At 41.3% G+C, this 22,089-nt stretch overlaps 1 protein-coding gene across 1 annotated transcript in view; it reads right to left on the bottom strand.

Moving 5' to 3' along the window:
* The window catches only part of VGLL4 (vestigial like family member 4), a 96,612-nt gene that overhangs the window by 57,358 nt on the left and 17,165 nt on the right, over positions 1 to 22,089 (bottom strand). The window lies entirely within an intron of this gene.

Genomic DNA, 22,089 nt, shown 5'->3' with positions numbered 1-22,089 from the left:
GAAACGATGTAGTCACCAAGCAGGAGAAATGTCCCCACCTCAGCCCCTGGCTCCCCCCCGCCCTCCCGGTCCCTTGCAAAACTACTCCCAGTGGAAAGTTTTTGGCAACGTGACACACTGGCTGCCATTCTCAGAACACGGTCTGAGCGTAAGGTTAGCTGCCAAGCATGAGACATTTTACATAAATGTGGTTTTTTAGCACAATAACTCTTTCCCCCCCAGCTTTATTGAGATGTAACTGACATATACTTATGTAAGGTTAAGTAAACAACGTGTTCATCTGATACATTTATATACTGCAAAATGTTTACCACCACAGAGTTAGCTAACACCTCCCTCACCTCACGTAATTACTATTTTCTTCAATAACTCTTTAGGGTAGAATTTAAAATTAAAAGTTGCAATAAAGTAAAAGAAGGAAAAAATACTGACCATAAGCAATCTCAAAACTGAATTTAAAACATGAAATGTCTTTTGATTTATGGGTATTCAACTCCATACCTGTAAGAGAATGACCTAACACATAGGGTCCATTAGAACAACTACGCCAAGCTCGCTTTTTTTGCTTGTTACATTTTTATTATATTTTTGGTATGTTATTTTTTTCAAAGAATGAGGAAAATTTATGGGTTAATAATTCACATATTTGCCCCAAAAGTTAAAAGAAATAAAAATGCATTGTTGATTGGGAAATAAATCTTAGAGTACACTAAAAAATGGCATGTTCAAAATATTATGATTATTATCAGAACAGTTTCTGCACATAATTTATCATGCGCTTAATACACAGGTGCAGTTTTCAAAAGATTTTTTTCAAAGTGAGGCACTCAAATTGGAGTTCACATTTTGATCTTATTTGACATCTTGATGGTTTTCATTCCCTTTTTAAAAAGGCTTTGTGTTAGGTGATAACTTTGCACCTCATTATGAATTAAAATAAGTATAATCCTTTATATGCTTTAATAAAGGTTGTATACCTTCTAAATTTATAAACAAGAGTAATAATTACTTTGAGAGAAAACTTTAGGCTTTCTAAGTCATTTGGCCAAAGGGTAGGAGGACCTCAATTTTTCAAAAAGAATAACCCTTTTGTTGTGCTATTCATATTGGTCTCTAAGGCCTGACCAATTTTGTTTCTACTTGGTCACAATTTGAGAATAATATTAGAATAAAGTCAACTTCATCTGAGGCCTTGTGGTACCTAAGAAAGGAAATCTTTGTTTGCCACCACTAATTTTCATATCATCGCAGATGTGTGGACAGTTTTAACAGTCGCTTGCTTCATACACGTATGACAAATATGATTTTGTGAGGAAAAGGAGTGAGGAAAAAAACCTTCTGAATGTTTACCAGGAAAAATAAAAAATTTGCCAGTTTAGTCACTAAGATATAAACTAGCTAATATACAGTGACCCACAACACACCTCCAGTAAGGATTTCTTTTAGGGATTTTGGCCCTACTGCAAACTGGAACTTTCCATTTTAAATGAAATACCTAATAAACAGGGCCTACGCTGGCCTGCTACGCTCAGAGATTCAGTGAGATTTTGGTTGACCTCTATTTCCAATTTAGTAATTTTAGGCTTAAACAAACAAGCAAACAAAGCAGTGCTAATATTTACACCCTAATAAATTAGAAAATATTCTTTCCAGATATGTCCCCCTTTCTTATACTTGCCTCTTCCACAGGGAGGGGAGGACTTTCCAGTGTGAAACGTCAGTAGCCCGGCTTACTTTTGGAGCAGCCCTGATGATACCCCCAGGAAATCAGCCATTGCAAATCAAACCTCGTCAACACAGCAGAGCCACCACGCCCACAGCCCAGTGTTTCTCCACGTCCTTGGCAGGACTAGCAGAATGAGGAGTGCTCAGGCTCTGTGCGGACCCCTGGGCTTTGGGAGCCATTTGATTAGATGCCAGATGTGTGGCAACAGCAGTTGCCATGGAAAGCCACCACCACAGCAACAAATTCAAATCACTCCAAAAAAGGAAGTCACTCAACACAACACACACTTTTACGTGAAAAGCAAAACTCTTGGGGCAAGAACAACAGCCGCGCTCCACTCCCCAATTTCCATCTAGCGTAAGTTCTTGTGCTTGTTTGCATTTCAAGTTCATCAAATTGACCCACTGTTTACCTTTAAGACTGAATCGCTGGTGTCTGAAACAAAAAGAAGAAAGTCCACAGAAATCCACTGAAAACACTGGAGATTTCTAACCTGGGGGGTAACGGAACCAGAAGTGAACTACAGGTGGTCATTCGCCCAGTAAGGGCTGGGACCTACCAGATTCTCTACAGATGGGACATTCATGTTGTTGCCGCCGAAAGGGGTCTTGGGCACAAGTATTCCCTCATACATACTTTGGGTTTTGCTGCCTTAGTTCAGTATTAACAAGTAACAACTTCTAAGTAAATGTTGGTTGGTTGCTTGATCAATTACAGGATTGCAGATCACATAATTGGATCACTAATTCTAAAGGCTTAAGGAATGAGAAATCTGTGCCCCAAACATGGAGAGACCTACTTAGTGGCACACAGCTAACAGTTAATTGTAAGCAAGAAGCCAAGCCCCCCTACCAATCAGAGGAACACCTACTCCTCCAAAACACTGCGAGCCCCAGAGCCCCACATACCCCAGAGCCCCACAAACGGCTTAGAGCAAAGGCACTATGGGCAGGAGGTAAAGAATCCAGTTAGAAAGAACGGTGGACACGGGTCTATCTTTGGGTCTCCACCCTTGAGGACCCTAGCAGGGTTTATAGAGCAGGATTTGTCATTATTGTGTATGTAGCAAAGGAAGGTTAAAATTATTTTAGTAAAATAGAGGAGAACATTGGTCTGGAAGTCAAGACACCTGTAGGACACTCTCCTTTTTCTTCAGACCGGGCAAATATGGGCACGCGCTTCCCCGCTTTAAGGCCTCCATACAATGAGGGGATGGACTAGCTAGTATCTACCAGGCCTTTAGCCCTTAGAATTAGTGATGCAATTCCATGACCCACAATCCTATAACTGATCAAGTAACCAACCAACCAACACTGACTTAAAAATTGTTACTTGTAGAATATTGAACGAAGGCAGCAACATCCAAAATAGGTACCTCAGGTGTTATTTTTTTTTTAAAAATGGGAAAGGTGAATCCATGGTAAAAATAAATTTGAAAATCATGAGATTAAACAATTTCACAGGAGTTTCTTAACTACAGGCCTTCCTGTCTTCTATTGTACATGTCAGTATCCAAGACAGTAACACAGCAGTACTGCTTTCAGTCACCCCCCGGCCCCCCAAATGATCACACACACCTCTATAAACTCAGTCTTCCAAGGCACCATTCTGAGCATGTCAACCCTAACCCCAAGCATCCAGGGGTTCACCAGTCACTGATAAAATACTTCTGCATTCAAAACCAACGTGTGGTCCCAACTACCTTTCTGGTCTTTGTTCCTAGTGCTCCTCTTTTTAAGCTCTGAAAATTTCAGCCCTAAAAGTTAAACTAGACCAGTCCCCACGCCTCAGAGAATACACTGTCTAACCTCAGGGTCTTTACTCAGGGTCTTCCCCCAGTCTTCTTGTATGTAAATCCTATGCTTCGTGCAAAGGTCACTTAAAGTGCCACCTTCTACAGGCTGTCTTCCTTGACTCCTCGATCTGGGAGTCATCCCTTCGTCTTCTGAGCACCCACAGTAATTTATCACTATGCTACTTCCCTTCCGGCTTTGTTTTTTGCTCCACGAAACAGGAGACATTTTATTCATTTTACATACTTGAGCGCACAGAGCACAATACCATCCACACACAGAAGGTCAGTCAATATTGACTGAAGGAGTAAATGAAGCAGGGCAATGAGCGGCCCAGGTTACAGCGTTGTAAGGTATGTTCCAGATCAAAGATGCCACTGAATAAGGAGCTTTAAAAGATCTATTTAAGAATATATTCACACAGACTCTTACAACTCAACAATAAAATGATAACCCAATATGAAAGTAGAAAGGATCTAAACAGACATTTCTCCAAAGAAGATACGCAAATGTTCCAGAAGCACATGGAAAGACATCATTAGCCGTCAGAGAAACAAAAATCAAAACCACAATGAGTTACATTTCACACCCACTAGAAGGGCTATAATCAAAAGACAGATAATGACAAATGTTGATGAGACTGTGGAGAAGCTGGAACCCTTGAACATAAAATGGTGCAGTTGAGGAACAGTCTGGCAGTTCCTCAAAGGTTAAACATAGTTACACATGACCCAGAAATTCCACTCCTCGCTATATACCCCAGAGAAATGAATACATATTTTCACAAAAACTTATATTCATACATGAATGTTCACAGCAGCATTACTCATAGCAGCCAAAAACCCCAAGTCCATCACCTGATGAGTGGGTACCAACAACATGTGATACATCCATACAATGGAATATTATTCAGCCATAAAAAGGAATGAAGTATTGATTCAGGAAGTATACGACATGACTGAACCTAGAAAACAGTATGCTAAGTGAAAGAAGCCAGACACCAGTCCATATAGTTCTGATTCCATGTAGGTGAAATATCCAGAACAGGCAAATCCAAAAAGACAAAAAGTAAATTAGTGCTTGCTGGGAGACGGGGGAATGGCAAGCGACCGGTAAGGATTACAGGGTTTCTTTGGGGGATGATGAAAATGTTCTTAAATTAATTGTGGTGAAGGTTGCACAACTCTGAATACACTAAAAACCACTGAGTTGCATACTTTAACTGGGTGAATTGTCTGGTATGTGAATTATATCTCAATAAAGCTATTACCCGGCCCCTTCCCCCCTCCCCGAAAATAAGAATGTATTTTTATAAGTAGATGTTATTCGATCCTTTTCTCTCGGGGTTTTTTCACACTTAACTGTTAAATAAGGACAAGCACCCATTAATTTTCCCTGAAATAAAAAGGAACCTTTTGTTATTATAGCTCTATCTCTATACTGTGTTACAGTCAGATAAGCTGCAGTTCAGCCTCTAATCAGACTGTGTTTGAGTGCCTGTTATGTGCTGAAGGCTGGGCAAAGTGCTGTCAGAAAAACAAATGATGACATTTATAGAGACCCTGACCACAATCAGGGGAGGGAAAAAAATACACACCAAAGGGAACTTATCTTGGGGGCATAGAAGACTTTTTTTCTTTTGTGCTAGTGTGTATTCTAAATTTCACAAGGGTTTTGGTAATTGAAAAAAAAAAGAAAAAAAAAGATTATCTTTCTTTTCCAAGAATAAACAGGAGAAGGGAGATCTGAGCTGTCTGAGTAATCCAGTATTTTAAGTTTCTCAAGTTGGCTTAAGTACAACTGTCAATTTCACTTTTTTTAAAAAAAATTACAGTTATAGCTAAAGAAGTTTAATTTTTAAACGTTTTGGCCTTTTTATCTAGGTGTATGTTACTGAAGGAAAAAAATGCCTAATAGATACAAAAATTACTTAATGCTGTTTTTAGTCATGATTGTAGTTCTTAATCCATGGACCAAAAATATTCCTTAACTATTTCTCCCAAGTGAAGACGAGCAAAGATTATGACCCAAGAGTCAAGATATACTAATTTCAATGAAAAAAAATTTAACAGAGAAACAAACACACAAATCACTGAGCTTTATGATGTTCTATTGCGTCGTCAGGGAAATCATGACGTACTTTTCTGTTTTTCAATGCAAAAATGTGTCATGACTTTTCTGACGACCCAATATATAAAGATTTTAGTGAAATACTAGAATTCTTTTTAAGTCAGAATGGAGAAGAGGAATGAGACCTAGGAATATGTAGCCTAGTTTCTGAATCCCGTTATTACCATATTATAACAATTCTAACACTCCTTATTTCCTGCATTTTAATACAGCTAAGACTAAATTTTGTCTTTTTTTTTTAATTGTGTTTTTCCAGGACCCATTAGCTCCAAGTCAAGTTGTTGTTTTCAATCTATTGTAGTTGTGGAGGGCACATCTCAGTGGCCCATGTGGGAATTGAACTGGCAACCTTGGTGTTATGAGCCTGCGCTCTAACCACCTGAGCTAACCAGTCGCCCCAATTTTGTCTTATTTTAATAGGCAGAGTTGTTTCTTTCTTACGGCAATGTGAAATAATGGTTCCTCTTAGACTGGATGCAACATGGAATCTACCTGGAGGGTCTTCAAAACAGCACTCAGCTCATCAGCCTGTTTCTTCATTTGTAAAATTAAGTGGTTCCATTAGATCCTCTTGATGGCCTAACTTCGGCTCTAAAAGTCTACAGTCCACATAATGCGTATCTTTCAAAGTCAAGTCTCACTTTAATTGCTGATTGAGACATACTACACTTTTACAGGACACACTTCGCATGGTAGCAGAAAACACGGACTCAACCAAGTATTGTTAACTAATAATTTGCCTCGTCGCTGAAGATGTGATTAAAAATCAGTCGACTTCTAACTGTCCGTTCTAGCTTCATTCGTTTATTCAAATACTACAAGAAAGTTGCAGTCAGTCGACACCAGAGATGAAAGTAACCTGGTCCACGAGATGCAGATCTGACTTTCATACAACTTGAAGGATGGAGGCCAAGACCTTCAACATGGAGATGAGGCAGATGATTTGGTTTCAGGGAGATTAAGGGGTTCAAGGGATCAGCAGAAGCAGCATTGGAACCTGGGTCTCTCAAGTCCCCTCTGCACCAACTCAGTAGGCCCCCCACCAGCCAGGGACTTGTGACTGCATTTAAGGCTGCAGCATGACTCCAGAGAAATCAATCAAAATAATGGCATTTATTGTCATTTCATGAAGGTTTGTCAAACAGCTCAAAGCTGAAACACCAGTGTCTTTGTGTTCATGGAAAAGGGGAAGGTACAACTACAGTAAAAAGTGTCCTGCTAAAACTTTTAAGGATAGGTTTTTCACAAAACTCTCTATGCCTGCCCAACAGGGAGTTTGCTGCCACAATTTAGATCTTTGCTGTTTCCAAGACTTGATGCTCTACTCCCTTCCCCGCCCCTTTTATCATGCCTGAACCTAAATCAAAGAACTAAAAAAAAACCACAGCTCGGGTCCCCCCAGCCAGCCACTTGGCTACGCGGATGTCTCCTGTCTGACCACAGCCCCACGGCGAGCAGGATGACGTCACCTACTGGCAAGAGAGCACCCTGATAAAACAACCGCACTCTAACATTTCATGACCCATCTCACATCTCACAAACTCATGACCACGCAGGGCAGAAGCCCCGGCAGTCAGGGCTTATTCATTTTCTTTCAAATAATACTTCTTTGTCTCACAAACTAGCAGCTGGGAGAAGACAGTGAAGTCAACCTCTTTCAAATAGTTCAACTCATGGCTATCCCTATCCTGGTTAACTTTTTCCTTTTCTTTTTTTCTTTCTCTCTTTTTTTATTTTTTTTTTTACAAGGAGGGCTGTTAGGCAACATGATGAAACCCGGGCGAGCCAGCAGAGATAAAAGATGTGACGTAGTGTCTGCCAGCAGTACAAGGGCTGCATACGATTTTACAACTGGGGGACAGAGCCCTCTTTCTCATCACCTCTCAAGGTGCAACCCAAGTGCCTTTCCCATTGTCCCTCACAAGCAGCCCCGGGTTAAGAGCTCTAAGCTTGCAGAGCCCCATCTTACATCTGGAGGCCAAACCTCAGCTAAGGGTCACTCTTGTCCAGTCAGCCAGGCGGAGGAGGCTATGCCAAGTCCGACCCCCTCACTGAGCCTGGCTTGAGCAGATCAGACCTTGTGTTTTCTTCAGTGCAACAAATTGTTGACCAAAAAAATCCTGCAACCTTGTATTGCTAACTGCTAAGAATACAATTAAGGATAACAACAACACAATAAAACGTGTGGCGTTGAAACATGCCATTTTAGAATTTCAAATAATTCCATAAATATCACACTTTGTCAGAGCTTTCTTGTATTTTATATTAGAATATTTTATTGTAAAAGCATTTTAAAATGTGAACTATTATTCTGGTTTTTCCTTACTACAGTCCTGTAATTGAGAAGAGGGGGAGAATAACTCCTATTTGGCAGCTAATGAAATTAGTGTTTCAAGAATTAGTGGATTGCTCAAGGTCACAAAGCTGATTAATAGAAGAGCTGGAAGGAGAAAAGTGACATTTACATTTCCCAGTTTTCATATTCTTTCTGGCTGTGCAGGATGCTTTACAGATTAAGGAAAGAACTTAGGGTGGAGATGAAGGGAAGGAAGGAAGGAAAGATGGATGGCAAGGCAGATGGGGAGAAGAAGGAAGCGTTCTGAATTGAACTGTGCCCCATCCCCCACCCCCACCCCCACCTCCCCCCACCAAAATTCATACATTGCAGTCCTAACTTGAGGTCACTGCGGGACCTCAAAGTGTGACTGTATTTGGAGATAGGGTTTCTAAAGTGAGGATTAAGATTAAATGTGGTCGTTAGGATGGGCCCTAGTCCAATATGACTGGTGTCCTTAAAGAAGTGGAGATTAGGACACAGACAGACAAGAAGAGAGACCATGTGAACATGAAGACAGCCATCTACAAGCCAAGGAGCGGGGCCTCAGAAAAAAACATGCAGACACCTTGATCTCAGAGGTCCAGCCTCCTGAGACTAATGTCTGTTGTTTAAGCCGCCCAGCCTGTTACATTATTTTGTGATGGAAGCCCTTGCTGACTAATAAGGAAAGGAGGAGAAAGCGAGGGAAGGAGGCGGTGAAATGAGGACTTAAAACCTAGTCCGACTCAAAGGTTCAAGTTCTTTACTTTGAGACTAAACAGCTTTCACTGCGTGGTCTACGCTGACTAACCTAACACAGTGGGAATAACAGAAATGGAAGCAATCTAATGCACGGAGGCCACTTTGATTAGAACCCGCCATGGAGGGGAGGAGACGAATGGGTTGGTGCTCAAAGAAAGTGGACTTCTTGACTTAGTACCAGCAATAAGTGCAGAGACTCATGCTGGGCCTTAGGGCGAGGGAACACACCGCAGAGACCAGAGTTTGCTCTGAAAAGCATGGCTGAAGGGGAGGGTCCCTGGAGACTAAATGGGGTTCTCACCCAATTTCGATTCAGCATGTCTGGGTGGCGCCTGCTCCCAGACATACCCGAGGGTGGATGATGTCAACAGTCCCCAATGGTTTTAAATATCTGTTAACTCTATAGGGGCAAGAAGGAAAGGGTAAAAAAACAACAATCCCAAAGAAATGGTAAGATGTCTATAATTCTCAATATCCATTCTAAATACACACTAAAATGTTTTAAAAAGTTGAATAGAAAAGTGCATCTGGATATGAAAAAGTACTAAAAATATTCTAAAGTAAATTAAAAATTGTTATAGTCACATTCATACATTGCTATTCATTTAATTAGCATGTTCTACATTACTTAAAATAATTTTGTGCTCCAGGTTTCAAATAGTCCCTAAAATCTCAGTTACCCTATTGAATCCACTTTATAGCTGAACTGTATCTTCACAGATTATGTATCACTAACCTGGAAGAAATTATCACCAAGTAAGAGGACTCAAATTAATGTCTTACTATACATCATCTCAGCTTACAGAAACACTCATGAGCCTAACCATGACATAAACAGGCTGAAGGTGAGCATATCTCAGTGTCAGAGTGGGTTTGGGCTTTGTAAACCATAACTGGGAATCCCAAAGATCAAACACCTGTCCACATCCTTGGTTTCCTGAGCCAGACCTAATAATCACACTGACTTCTGTTCTTGGTCCTGCAACCCCAGACTGTGGCTGTGACAAGGGCTGGAGAGAGTTGCAAGTAAACCAGGGACACTGAGTCTCGGGGTGCAAGCTCTGCTTTTACTGTACTGATAAAGGTGGAAGGACTGTCTACCTGCATATTAGCATCAGTACAGTGTAGCTCATGTCCTCACATGTCCCCGTCTGAGGCCCCAGCACTGACACAAGACTTGTGAACCCCAAGAAGATAACAGCAGTTCAAGAACCTTTAATGCCAAGTGCACAGAACCCTCCTTAATGGAAAAGACTCTTTAAACCTGCCAGAAATGCTTCACTGTGTTTACTTGCAAATCTACTTTTGTAATATGTTACTGTTAATGAGAAGGAGGAGAATTATGAAAGCAAAGTGTTTGCAGATGGAATTGAAATCAGGCACTTTGCTAGGGGCTCAATTTCCTCTCTGTGTAGAGTCTATTATTATAAATGTTTAGAAGGAATCGCTGAACGAGGCTTGTTCTAACCTTTTCAGCAATGGAGCCACCTCCCATGGGGACTCCAGTTGCCCTGAAGTGGAGAAATTAAGCTGGGGGAAACGGTTTCACCTCTTCAAAATGTGAGTAAAAAAACACCCAAAGAAATTATCTTTACACCTTTTGGTGTGAGACAGGTTAGACATCTAAGGTTAATAGGCTAGTTTCTGCATGTTCAAAACATTCTTTAATTAAAGGGAATTCTGGAGGGCATGGCTGGGCCAGTGGCCCTTGGCAGGATGAATCTTAGAATCAGTCACTGACCACTGGAGGGAGAAAAAAAGAGACAATTTGGGGAGTGGAGGGAGCAACTGGAAAATTAAACTTTCTTTCCTCTGGTCTCCAATAACACTCTGAACCTCTAGAATGGATTTCTCACAGCCTGCCTACTCAGAGTGTTTCCCGGGTCCTGGTGTGCGGCCAGTGCTCCAGGAAGGCAGGGGCACTCGTTTCTGCATCCCTGACCGCACCCCAGTGGTAGGAAGTGGGCTTTGCAATCACAAAAAGGTATGATCTTGGCAAAGGCTCCTCTCTCCTAAGCCTCCATTTCTTCATCTACCTTGAGGGATTTTTGTGAGAGTCAATGAAAATTTATAAAAAGTTCCAGAACAGGCCATTTTTTTAAATGATACTATTTGTTGGGGCGGCTGGGTGGCTCAGCTGGTTAGAGTGTGTGCTCTGCCAGTTTGAGTCCCACATGGACCGGTGAGCTGCGCCCTCCGCAACTAGATTGAAGACAATGACGAGCTGAGCTGCCGGTGGGCGGCCGGATGACTCGGTTAGAGTGCGTGCTCTTAACAAGGTTGCCGGTTCAACTCCCACACGGGATGGTGGGCTGTGCCCCCCCGCAACTAGACTGAAAATGGTGACTGGACTTGGAGCTGAGCTGCACCCTCCACAACTAAAATTGAAAGACAACAACTTGACTTGGAGCTGATGGGTTCTAGAAAAAACACATTGTTCCTCGAAAAAAACACAATGCTCCCCAATAAAGTTTTAAAAAAAATTATACTATTTGTTGAATTCCGTCAGTTGATATGACTCCCATTTAGAGGATGAAATGAGACGGGCAAAGGGAACGTCTCAAAATGTCGCTCCCACTATTCAGGAGAGTTCCTCTCCTCTAATAAACTTCGCACATATACAGTTTCCACCAACTAATCTAAAAGGTCAGATGTCGTGCCAAGGAGCATGGGTCAGTGAGCAGCGTTCCAAATCTGCTCCAGCAGGAGCCAGCAGGGTGACCTTGGGGCAGCTACCTACCTGACTTCCTGTGACTGTTTCCACATGTGTGAAAATTCACACAGAGGCCCTGAGCTCATTCGAGGATTAAAGGAGAAACTTGGCACAGTGCCCCATGCTTGGTAAGCCAGTGCCCCCTCCTCCCCACACACACTCACCTTTCTCCTCACTAGAATGAATTCAGAAACCCCCTGGTCCATCCATATTTATCTTGACTTCCAAAACCCAATACAAAGGCATCCTGCTGCTGTGTTTCATCCCTTCGGGCTGGGCTGAGCTGCATGGCGGTGTCCCAGTGACCTTCTAACACCACCTCCAACTCAAAAACTATAGATTCCTGAGCTATACTAACACGTGTGCTGTGGTCTCTCAAAAGATAAATAGGCAATTTTGTTCTCTGCAATACATTCTCTAGTCCAGACCCTGAGGAATGAGATCAGGTTCCCGGGAACCAATTCAAAATTCTTCCACAAACTGGCATATGGACTGAAGGCCATGACCCGGCCTACCTGTTTCAAATATGAAATCGCATTATCAGAAAGTCATTCTCCTGTCCCACCAAGATGCAGTAACTCACTGTATAACTTATCGATGTTAAACATGTTGGTTTCAGAAGCCCCACAGTGAATTTCCCAAGGATTAAAATAGGACACAAAGTTCAAAGGCTCCACAATACTGAGAGAGTGAAAGCAGCAGCAAGGACTCAGGCATGCACATCATTCAAGCGCCTAATAACTATGAAGACTGGTAAAATGAGAAATTTACAGTAAGATTTTGCAAACTTGATCACTGAAAGAGCTAAGTACCTAATAATTTTATTTTTTCCAACTTTTTCTTTAAAAAAAAGTTTAAGCTACTCAAAAGCTGAACAGAAAATGAACATCCCATTCCCTTCACCTTGATTCACTTTGTCAGATTATCTACACACACATACTTTTTGGCTATAATTGCTATATTTTTTTTAAAAGTAGCCTGTAGACATCATGATATTTCACCCCTAAGTACTTCAAAAAGTGTCTTCTAAGAGCAAGACATAGCCTCAATATCATTATCACACATAAGAAAAGTGGACATATAGTCACAAATATCCAACCCATATTCAAATTTGCCCAATTGAACTATTTCTTGGGGGGGGGGGCACCCAGGATCCAATCAAAAATCACATACTGTGGGGCCAGACAAGTGGCTCAGTTGGTTAAGAGTTGGCTTAAGAGCGTGAGCTCTGAGCAACAGGGCCGCCGGTTTGATTCCCACATGGGCCAGTGACGCTGCACCCAAGCTGAGCTGTTGCTGTTGGCAGGATGGCTCAGCTGGTGTAACAAGATTGCCGGTTCAATGGTGGGCTATGCCCACCCGCAACTAAGACTGAACTCAGCGCCTTCAGCTGAGCTGCCACCCGCATGGCTCAGTGGATAGAGTGTGCACTCTTAACAACAAGGCTGCCAGGTGCGACTCCCGCATGGGATGGTGGCAACACCCACCCGCAACTAAGACTGAATGAACACAACACCTTGAGCTTAGAGGCCACGAGCTGCCAATGCGCAGCCAGATAGCCACTGGTGCCTCCACAATAAAGATTGAAGAACAACAACTTGGCTGGTCCCCCTTCCCCAATTCACCAAAAAAATCTTAAAAAAAAAAAAAGAATCACACACTGCTTGATGCAGTTGTCATGCCTCTTTAATTTTCTTTTATCTAAAGAAACTTTTTCTATCTTTTTTCGTTTCCTGACATTGACATTTTTTTTTAAAAGATTTTACTGGGGAATTGGAGGAGGAGAACAGTATTGGGGAATCAGGGAAGGGGAACAGACATGTTGCTGTCCTTTTGTTCTTCAGTCTAGTTGTGGAGGATGTCTCTTCACTGGCCCATGTTGGTATTATCATTGCGCTCTTCCCGGCTGAGGCAGTTGCTCACCGGCCACTGGACAGCCGCTCACAGCAGCTCACGCTGGCTGCCAGCCACTCACGGTAGCTTATGGCAGGCAGCCCACTGCAGCAGGGGCTGCAGCCTATGCCTTCAAAGACGACTCACGGCAGCCCAGCTCCAGGTCGAGCTGTTGTTCACCATCTTAGCTGTAGAGGGCAGCGTCACTGGCCCTCATGTGGGATCCGAACCGGGCTTCTGCTGCTCAGAGCTGGTGTCCCAAGCCAACACTTAACCAACACACCACTCGGCCGGCCCAACATTGACATTGTTAAATAATCCAGACCAATTAGCTGTCCTACAATTCTTTGTGGTGTGATCATATCCTTGTGATTAGATTTGTGTTGAACATTTCTGGCAAGAACACCACAGAGATGATACTGTGCACATCTCAATGCAGCACATCCCAAGAATCCTGGTGAAGTTACACTTGATAACTTGGTTAAGATGGTGCCCACAGATTTCTCTAGTATAAAAAAGTAACTTTTTCCCTTTCATAATAATAATTTAAGGGTATGCATCTTGTCATTCTCACTCAATCTATTGTTCATTTATTAAACATCTTTTATTTGCTGTGCAAGAGAGTAGGGCTAAACTGGATAAAATGTGGCACCCCTGATTACAAATCAGCAAAGGTCGAATTTGGGACATGTTTTTATGTGAAAGACAGTAAGAGAAAAACATCCAATATGTCCAGGGCCTGGCTTATACTCTTCCTGGAATATGGCAGGTGCTCAATAAATATCTGTTGAATAAGTTGACCTGTATGGTTCAGGCAAATAAAAACCAATGACACTAACTGATCATTTTTCTCAATTCTTCCTTCTCCTTTGGGGCAGTCTTCCAACATGGTCCCCCAGCAGCCCATCATGAGAGATTAAAGTCCCTGGACTGGATTGCTGGAGTAATTATAAAACTTCTCAACTTGTAGTCTAGACCTCCAGAGCCCATCCCTTCAGCCTTACTCCTCTCTTTCCAGTCTTCACACTCCTCCCAGACTCCACTGCTCCTGCTGTTCATTCATGCTGGAAACACTATTCTGTCTCCCCTCCCACCTACCTAAAACATCCCCTCCCTTTCAGGTCTGAGCTAGAGTGCAAGTCCTACCTTCTCCATCAAATTCTTCTTTGGCAAGTCAGCATTCCTTGGTCTTCCCTATCTTAAAATATTTATAAACCTTATTGTCTGCATCATGCACTGTGGTTCTTAATCATATCACCCAGCTTTATAAGCACTACTTACAAATGTTTGGACAAAGCTGGTAAGCCATCAGGGCACTTCATGGACCTGGGTTCCAGGGGCAGACCCTAGTCTGTTTTCCTTTGCTCTGAAAGCTGCTACCCAAGCTCTCTTCTTGAGATGGTCCTCATCCCAAAAGGCTTTAGTTAAGCGGAACTTGTAACTGCCAAATCATCCTAGAAATTCACACACACAGCTTTTACTTTAAAGGCTACATGCTAATTGTTGAATATAACCCCATCTAAAGAAGGTATGAGATTTAGGACTAGCAAAAGAAATAAGGGGATGTGGTCCACTCAAAAGCATTTTAGTAGCTGGTATGTTTGCAGGACAATGCCAGGATCTAAGGCAAACAAAAAGATGTTTGATCTGGTCTTTGCTTCAAGGAACTTTAGTTCTAGGAAGAATGACAGGTAAGTCAAGTCATGGAGATAAATAAGTATAAGGAAGAACATGATAAATGCCAAATTAAAAGAGATGCTCTTTAAAGGGGTGAGCTATTTGGTATGTGAATCACATCTCAATAAAGCTGTTCAACAACAACAACAAAATCATCGAGGACCAGACCACAAAGAGCATTAGCTTATACAGGTTATATCTATCAATAATTGCCATGTTAGGAATAAAAATCGAGTGTTCAAATGTTAATTTAAAGAGAAAAAAAATTCATTACATTAAAAAAAAGGGAGGCTGTGGGCATTTTGTATGAGGAAGACAGATTCTAGCTGTAATAGTCAGGAGTGGGATCTGGAAAATAGGCAGGATTTGGACACTTGGACATGGTGGGGATGGGCATTCCACGGCATGAATGCATGGAGAGAACAAGGATGACGTGTGTGGGGGAGATCAACCTAACGGGAACAAAAGGCTCACTTCTTCTAGTAGAAAAGAGTTAGGCTAAACAGATAGATGGGTCAGATAAGAAAGGGTTTTGAACTCAGGCAGACTGTTTAGACTTGATGTGGCAGGCAACTGACAGGAAGCCATTATAGCTGTTGACACAACTAAAGCAAGGCTTCAGAGATAGATGGGCTAAGGACACCATGCTGGATGACTTCCTGGATGGACACACCTGAGCAGGGGACAGGCAATGATGCACGTGTAAGGAGGATGGGGTTCAACAATGTTCAAATCTGGGAGGGTGGAGAAGAGGCAAGTCCAAGAGACATTTTAAAAGATCAGAGAACTGGAAATGTGTTTTAGCTAAAACAGTCACCTGACCTTTTCAAAACAGGCGATCCTCATCTTCCTAGTAATTCTCAATACTCACCCTGACCTTTTCTTCTTTATAAATTGCGAAACTAAACAAACTGAAAAAAAGCCAGAAAGCTACTCTGTTTCTAGCTTATCGATACGTAAAAAGGAAGACAGAGTTAGCAATATAGCTCCATATTTTAAGTTCCACAAGGTGATCTAACAAAGTCTAATTAACCCTTATATATCCACATTTTCATTAGTTGGCTGACATTTTTAATATTCTAATAAGATTACTTGTATTGTTGGAGAAAAAATTCAGTATATCAAAATGCATTTTCTTTAATATAGATGTCCATTGTTTTAGTGGCATGGATTGTGCTAAGAGTTTCCGATGATCTATGATTAATCAACATTCATTCAATAAATAATTTCTGGATAACACCTGAGTTGTTAATAATAATACATACTTATATAGAAAAAAAATTCTGAAGTGATTTAAAACACACCCAAATGAAATCGACCTGATGTTAAAATAAACCAATTCTAAAAAATTACAACATGACATCCTTCATTAAATTGGTGCCAAGCTAAGATACAGTTATGTTGGTTTTTTCCACAGTATATTTTGCAGTATATTTTGGAGTCCTTTTATAGACACATTTTATTCAATAATTGTCGTTTACATAAGCTATTATTAAAAGATGTTTGCAATACCCAAACAAAAACTAAGAGACTATTGTCTAAAAATATACTGACTAGCTTGAAAGAGTATTAAAACGTTTATTAGAGATTTAGTGGAGAGACAAACAGCTAATTTCATATGTGGCTAAGAGTATTTAATATCAAAATATATTTTTATTTCATATTCAGAAAAATGGCATAGTAATGGTGTGCAGCACAACCAAAGTATGTGAATTTATGGGTTGCTTTTTCAAGAAGCTATTGCAAATTTGTTCCCCAGATTTTAATACTAATTCGAAATCTTAAGATCTTTGTGCAAGAATTCTATCCAATTATGGAGAACTTTTTGTATCCTTACCAAGTCCCCCAAATAAAGATTGCTACATAATGAACTAAAAAGTCGCAAAATTTAATCTGAAAATGAATACTCCACTAGCATGTAGAATTTAGTTTCAAAAACACAATACATCCCTATGATGCTGAGGAGTTTATGTGCAGGCCAGTGTGAAGGGGAGTTCCCCAAATGAAATTGAAACCATTTAAAATATTGGGGGAGGGGTATGTTGCTTCCATTTTATTTCTACTTCTCCCCATCCTGTCTACTCCCACCTTTCTTTTTTTTTTAAATTTACATTTATCCAGTGAGCAAATTTTATCAATGAGCGGTCAGGAAGGGCTGACTCCCTCTGGTATATTTACTTTAGATATGAAGGTCAAACAACCATTGTGCTCATAAAACGCTGTGGCCGTTTTGGGACCTACTTCAGGTCTCTCCTTACCTCCAAGTGACTCATTATTAAGCAAAAGAGGAGGAAAATTGAGCTGATCAAAGGCTGCGCTGTCATTAAGTGAAAATGATGGAAGATGAAAGGCTTGCCCTCCACTTCAAAGGTACAGCTGAGCTCGGGTGAGCCAACAGCAAGTTCCCGGCTCGGCTCCGAGGTGCAGGCCGTGGTGTGATGGGCTAGATGGCATTTCTGGAGCCGGTTATGCATCTGCTCATCAAGCAGAACAGAAACGCATGGTCGAACACAAATTCAAATGTTTTCCTCCTAGATGTAAAGAATGTTTTCCTCCTAGATGTAAAGGAGTGGGTAACCCCAAAATATAAAGTGCATGACATCATTTCCACACTTGCAAAAATGAAAATGAAAAAAATGTAATGAGGTTCAAGACCCGCTGAAGAAGTCGGCATCACTGAAACAGAATACAATTATATATAATGAAAGTGTCTCCTTATGCCCTTAGGTGCATAATGAGGTAAATCTCCGTTTTGAGAGTTTGGATGTGGCAATATCCACGTCTCATTTCCCCAGCAGTGTAACACAGGGATACTTAGTGAGCTGAGGCAGAGGGCATCCCCGATTTTCCCAGGAGGCTTTAGGGAGAGTAGAGCTAAGAGCTGGGATAGGGCAGGGGACAAAGAGCAGGAAAACCAAGTCCTTTATGATTCCACAATAGTCCCCTTACCCTACCCTCCCACCTATAAACAGTACAAATAGAAGCTCCTTTAGGCAGTCAAGATTTTACATTGCACTTTAAGTCATTTGGCCTAATCTCCTTCCTCAAATAGACTCCCTGGAATGACTATAAAAAAGGTAACTAAATGTGCACTCCCCACCCCACCCATCCCCTTTAACACACGGAACAACCTTACCTATACAGTTCTGGCCACACTGGAGGCTTTTCAGGGAATTTACAGGGTCTCCCCCCACCCCTGTAATCAATCTACTGGTGGTAATGGAAGTGCAGAGATGGCAAAAAGGAGCGGGCCACCCTCTCTGCCTGAAATTACTAATCAGGATGATAGGTAACACTTGGAAGCATTCACTTGGTACTGGGAGATGTTGCAAAAGCTTTATATCCATCAAGTCACGTCATCCTCTTAATATGAAGTCTCATTTTGCACAGGAGGAAAACGAGGCCAAATGTGGCTTAGAATTTTTTGCTCAAAGTCACACACCATTCAGAGAGGCTTAATGGAGCAGATCACGCTCCAGCTGGGTCTTGAAGGATGAAAAGAAGTTTGCCAGTGAACAAAATCCTACAGGCCGAAGTCCATGAGCCCTCCCTCTGCCCACTTTCGATCAGATGCCACCACTACAGCTCTCCTGAATGAAAATTCTGGACAGTCTCTTCTACTGGGCCAAGCTAAAGAAAGAGTTTCAACTTTCTTTTGCAGGCTAGGGGGAGCCAATGATGACATTCAAGCTGGAAAGCAAAATACTGGGTTGTTGGAAAAGTCATGACGTGTTTTTTTCTGTGATTTTTGTTGCAAAAATGTGTCATGGCTTTTCCAACAACCCAATACTCACATGTATGAGGTCTAACAATTTAGTCTGTGAACTTGGTAGTAATGATGTCGCTAACCTTTTCTGATATTAGAGGGATTATTCATTATGAATTTGTACCAACTGGACAAACAGTTAACCAAGTTTACTATTTGGAAGTGCTGAAAAGGCTGCGTGAAAAAGTTAGATGACCTGAACTTTTCGCCAACAATTCATGGCTGTTGTATCACGACAATGCACCAGCTCACACGGCACTGTCTGTGAGGGAGTTTTTAGCCAGCAAACAAATAACTACATTGGAACACCCTCCCTACTTACCTGATCTGACCCCAGTGACTTCTTTCTTTATCCAAAGATAAAGGAAATATTGAAAAGAAGACATTTTGATGACATTCAGGACTTGATATCAAGGGGAATATGACAACAGCTCTGATAGCCATTCCAGAAAGAGTTCCAAAATTGCTTTGAAGAGTGGACTAGGCACTGGCATCAATCGGTGCATAGTTTCCCAAGGGGAGTACTTCAAAGGTGACCATAGTGATATTCAGCAAGGAGGTACATAGCACTTTTTCTAGGATGAGTTCGTGAACTTAATTGTCTGACCTCATATACTGGGCCATCTTTGAGCATTTGCCCTTGTTGATTGCCTTCACCTACAATTCCATGCCCTCCTCTCCTCACCCCCAGGTTCCAAACACCTCCCGACCCCCATGCACACACACAATTTACTCTCTGTAAAGATTATCTTAATTTACAACATGCATGATGCCAATTTGTTTCTTATAAGATACCTAGTACTAATTATAAAGAAAACATGATACTAGGCTGTCAGCTTCTTGAGAAGAGCTGTATTATGTTCAGCAGTGAATGCTCCCTAGAACTGGACACAAAGTCAGCACTCAAATATTCAATGAATGCCCTACAGGTGCCATCAGTAAGGTTCCTAGTCGAGCTAATAATACTTTGTAAAATATTTTCATGTAAGCAAATGGACACACACATGACTTTGAAAAGAATCAAATGAACAGTAACAAACAATATTCCCCACTTCAAATTTCCAAATTTTACAATAGCTCTATTGAGATCCATAAAGAAATACAATGTCACACTATTAACAGATTGCAGAACCTACATGTGTTTCGCCAACCTATTTTCTTTAAAACCATGCTGACAATGATTGTTAAAACTGTTCCCATGCTAGAATGCTCCTAAATTTATTTTAGCCTTGACACAAGGTCAATGGGGCTTCGGCTAATGAAGAACTAAAGCAAAACTGAAACATTTTAATTTGGGGTCTGCTATATTTTCTAGCAAATTAAATGGGTGAGTGGTTTGCAACCACTGACATTTATATTTCACTATTAGTTCTCCAGGCTCCTTATTCTCTCCGTGTGTGCCATTAACCTTTAGGCTCCAGCTCTTTGTCAGTCTCACTTCAACCATGCTTTCTAGGGATTACAGATCCGTAATTCCAGAGCACATTATGGCACAAGCCCAGTCAAATCAGAGAGACAGATGTGAGCTCATGTAATCGAGAGGTTTCCATCTGTTGCACTGAAAACTGAGTCCTGAAAGGCTCTTGCATTTTCAGGGCTGTTCGGGTTTGGAAAGATCCATTTACTTAAAGAGTAGGCACTCAGTATTTCAACAAATATCTTAAACGGCTAACATTTCAACCTTTCTTGCCAAAGATTCATTGAAGATTCTCACATTAGACCTGTTATGGATGGCAAAGGTGACTGAAACCACAGAGGCGATAATCCCCGATGGAGCAAGTGACATCAACTTATACATATCCAAATCCTAGCTTCCACACATAATCAAGTTACATCACTAAGACAGCAGATCATCTACTGGGATAATGTCAAGGCTATGGGCTTGCTGCACGGAAAAAAAGAAAGGATCTATGAAGCAGAAGCAGTAAAGGATCTTATGTTAGCACAGAGTTAAAAACAGGTGTTGTACACTAAAGAGAAATTATATTCTTTACCTCAGGATTTTCTGTAAGTGGCTGTTGCTGCATATTTCTATGACTGTTCAGGAACTGACGTCATGTGATATATTCCTGAAAATTCAGGAATGCATTAACTAAGAGACCCTCACAGGTGCCTCAGCTTCCCATATAGACAATCGGTAGACCATCTGCTGCCTTGTGCTCCCTATAACACACACACTGCCATACACTTTGGTTAAGTCTGATCATGATGTACCAAGTTCCTATGTAAAGCAAAAGTGGTTCTGTTTATTTTCATCAATCTGTGCCAATTTTCCGTATTGTTTCTCATTCGGATGCTCCTTTGTACCACTTAACATACTGTTTTTCAAAGTGTGGTCCCTGGACAACCTATATCTGAATCACCTAAGACGTTTATTTAAAAGGGATATTCCAAGGCCTGACCCCAGTGCTCATGAAAAAGTTGTCCAGAGACCCTAAAAATCTGTAGTTTTAGCATGCTCCCCAGAAGGTTCCATGCATACTAACATATATCTTCTCCTGTGCCTCTTCCATTTTCAAAACTGATCAATGCTATAATCAACCAAACATTTCCAACTGCCCAAGGGGCAGTTTTGGCAGTAATGCAGTGCAGAGGAGAACTGATGACTGTAACAATCTCAATGCTCAAGTCAGGAAATGCCTGAAGAACCAGGATAGCAAGACTTAAGCTATCCTGGGTACCTCCAGCCAACAGTAACATGTAAAACAGCTAAAAATCATCTTTAGGAGAGCTCACCTCTGTTTTCAAACAGTGATATATTTCTCTAATTTTTTTAAATGTTCACCTCTTTAGCAGTCAGGGCCTTGGTTAAGCAGCTCTCAAAGATGCCTCAGTTTCCCCATAGAGAATGCCATCTGCTGCCTAGGTTTCCTGTAATGTGTCCACTGCCATAGGCTTCCTGTGTGCTTTTGTAAAACAAAACAACTCATCCCCAAAAGCTTCGAATTGGGCCCACAATGTAATCAGTAAAGCCTTGCAGACGAGTCCATGACCACCACTTTTTAAATTTCTTAGTCTAGAAAAACGAGAGGGGTAGGAAAGAGAGCAAAAAATCTTCTATTTTAACTGCAGAAACTAGTTTCAAGGTGTTCAGCAGGAAACTGACAGCATTCTCCCCGCTAGCTCCTCCACACTAAATTGAGGCCGGCGACAAAGCCACCGTGATGGCTGAAATGTCACACAGGTAAACTGAGGATGGAGTTACACTGTGTCAGAGGAGGGGGAGTTCAAAACACTCTTTGGTGAATCCACATGTTAAAACCTCATTTCATTCTGCGAATATTTATGAAAAAAAAAGGAAATAAAATTAAA

Source organism: Hipposideros armiger, unplaced genomic scaffold (assembly GCF_001890085.2).
Source record: "Hipposideros armiger isolate ML-2016 unplaced genomic scaffold, ASM189008v1 scaffold_152, whole genome shotgun sequence".
Lineage (NCBI taxonomy): Eukaryota > Metazoa > Chordata > Mammalia > Chiroptera > Hipposideridae > Hipposideros > Hipposideros armiger.
The sequence above is the reverse complement of the archived record's forward strand: the minus strand, read 5'-3'. Positions and strand labels throughout refer to the sequence as shown.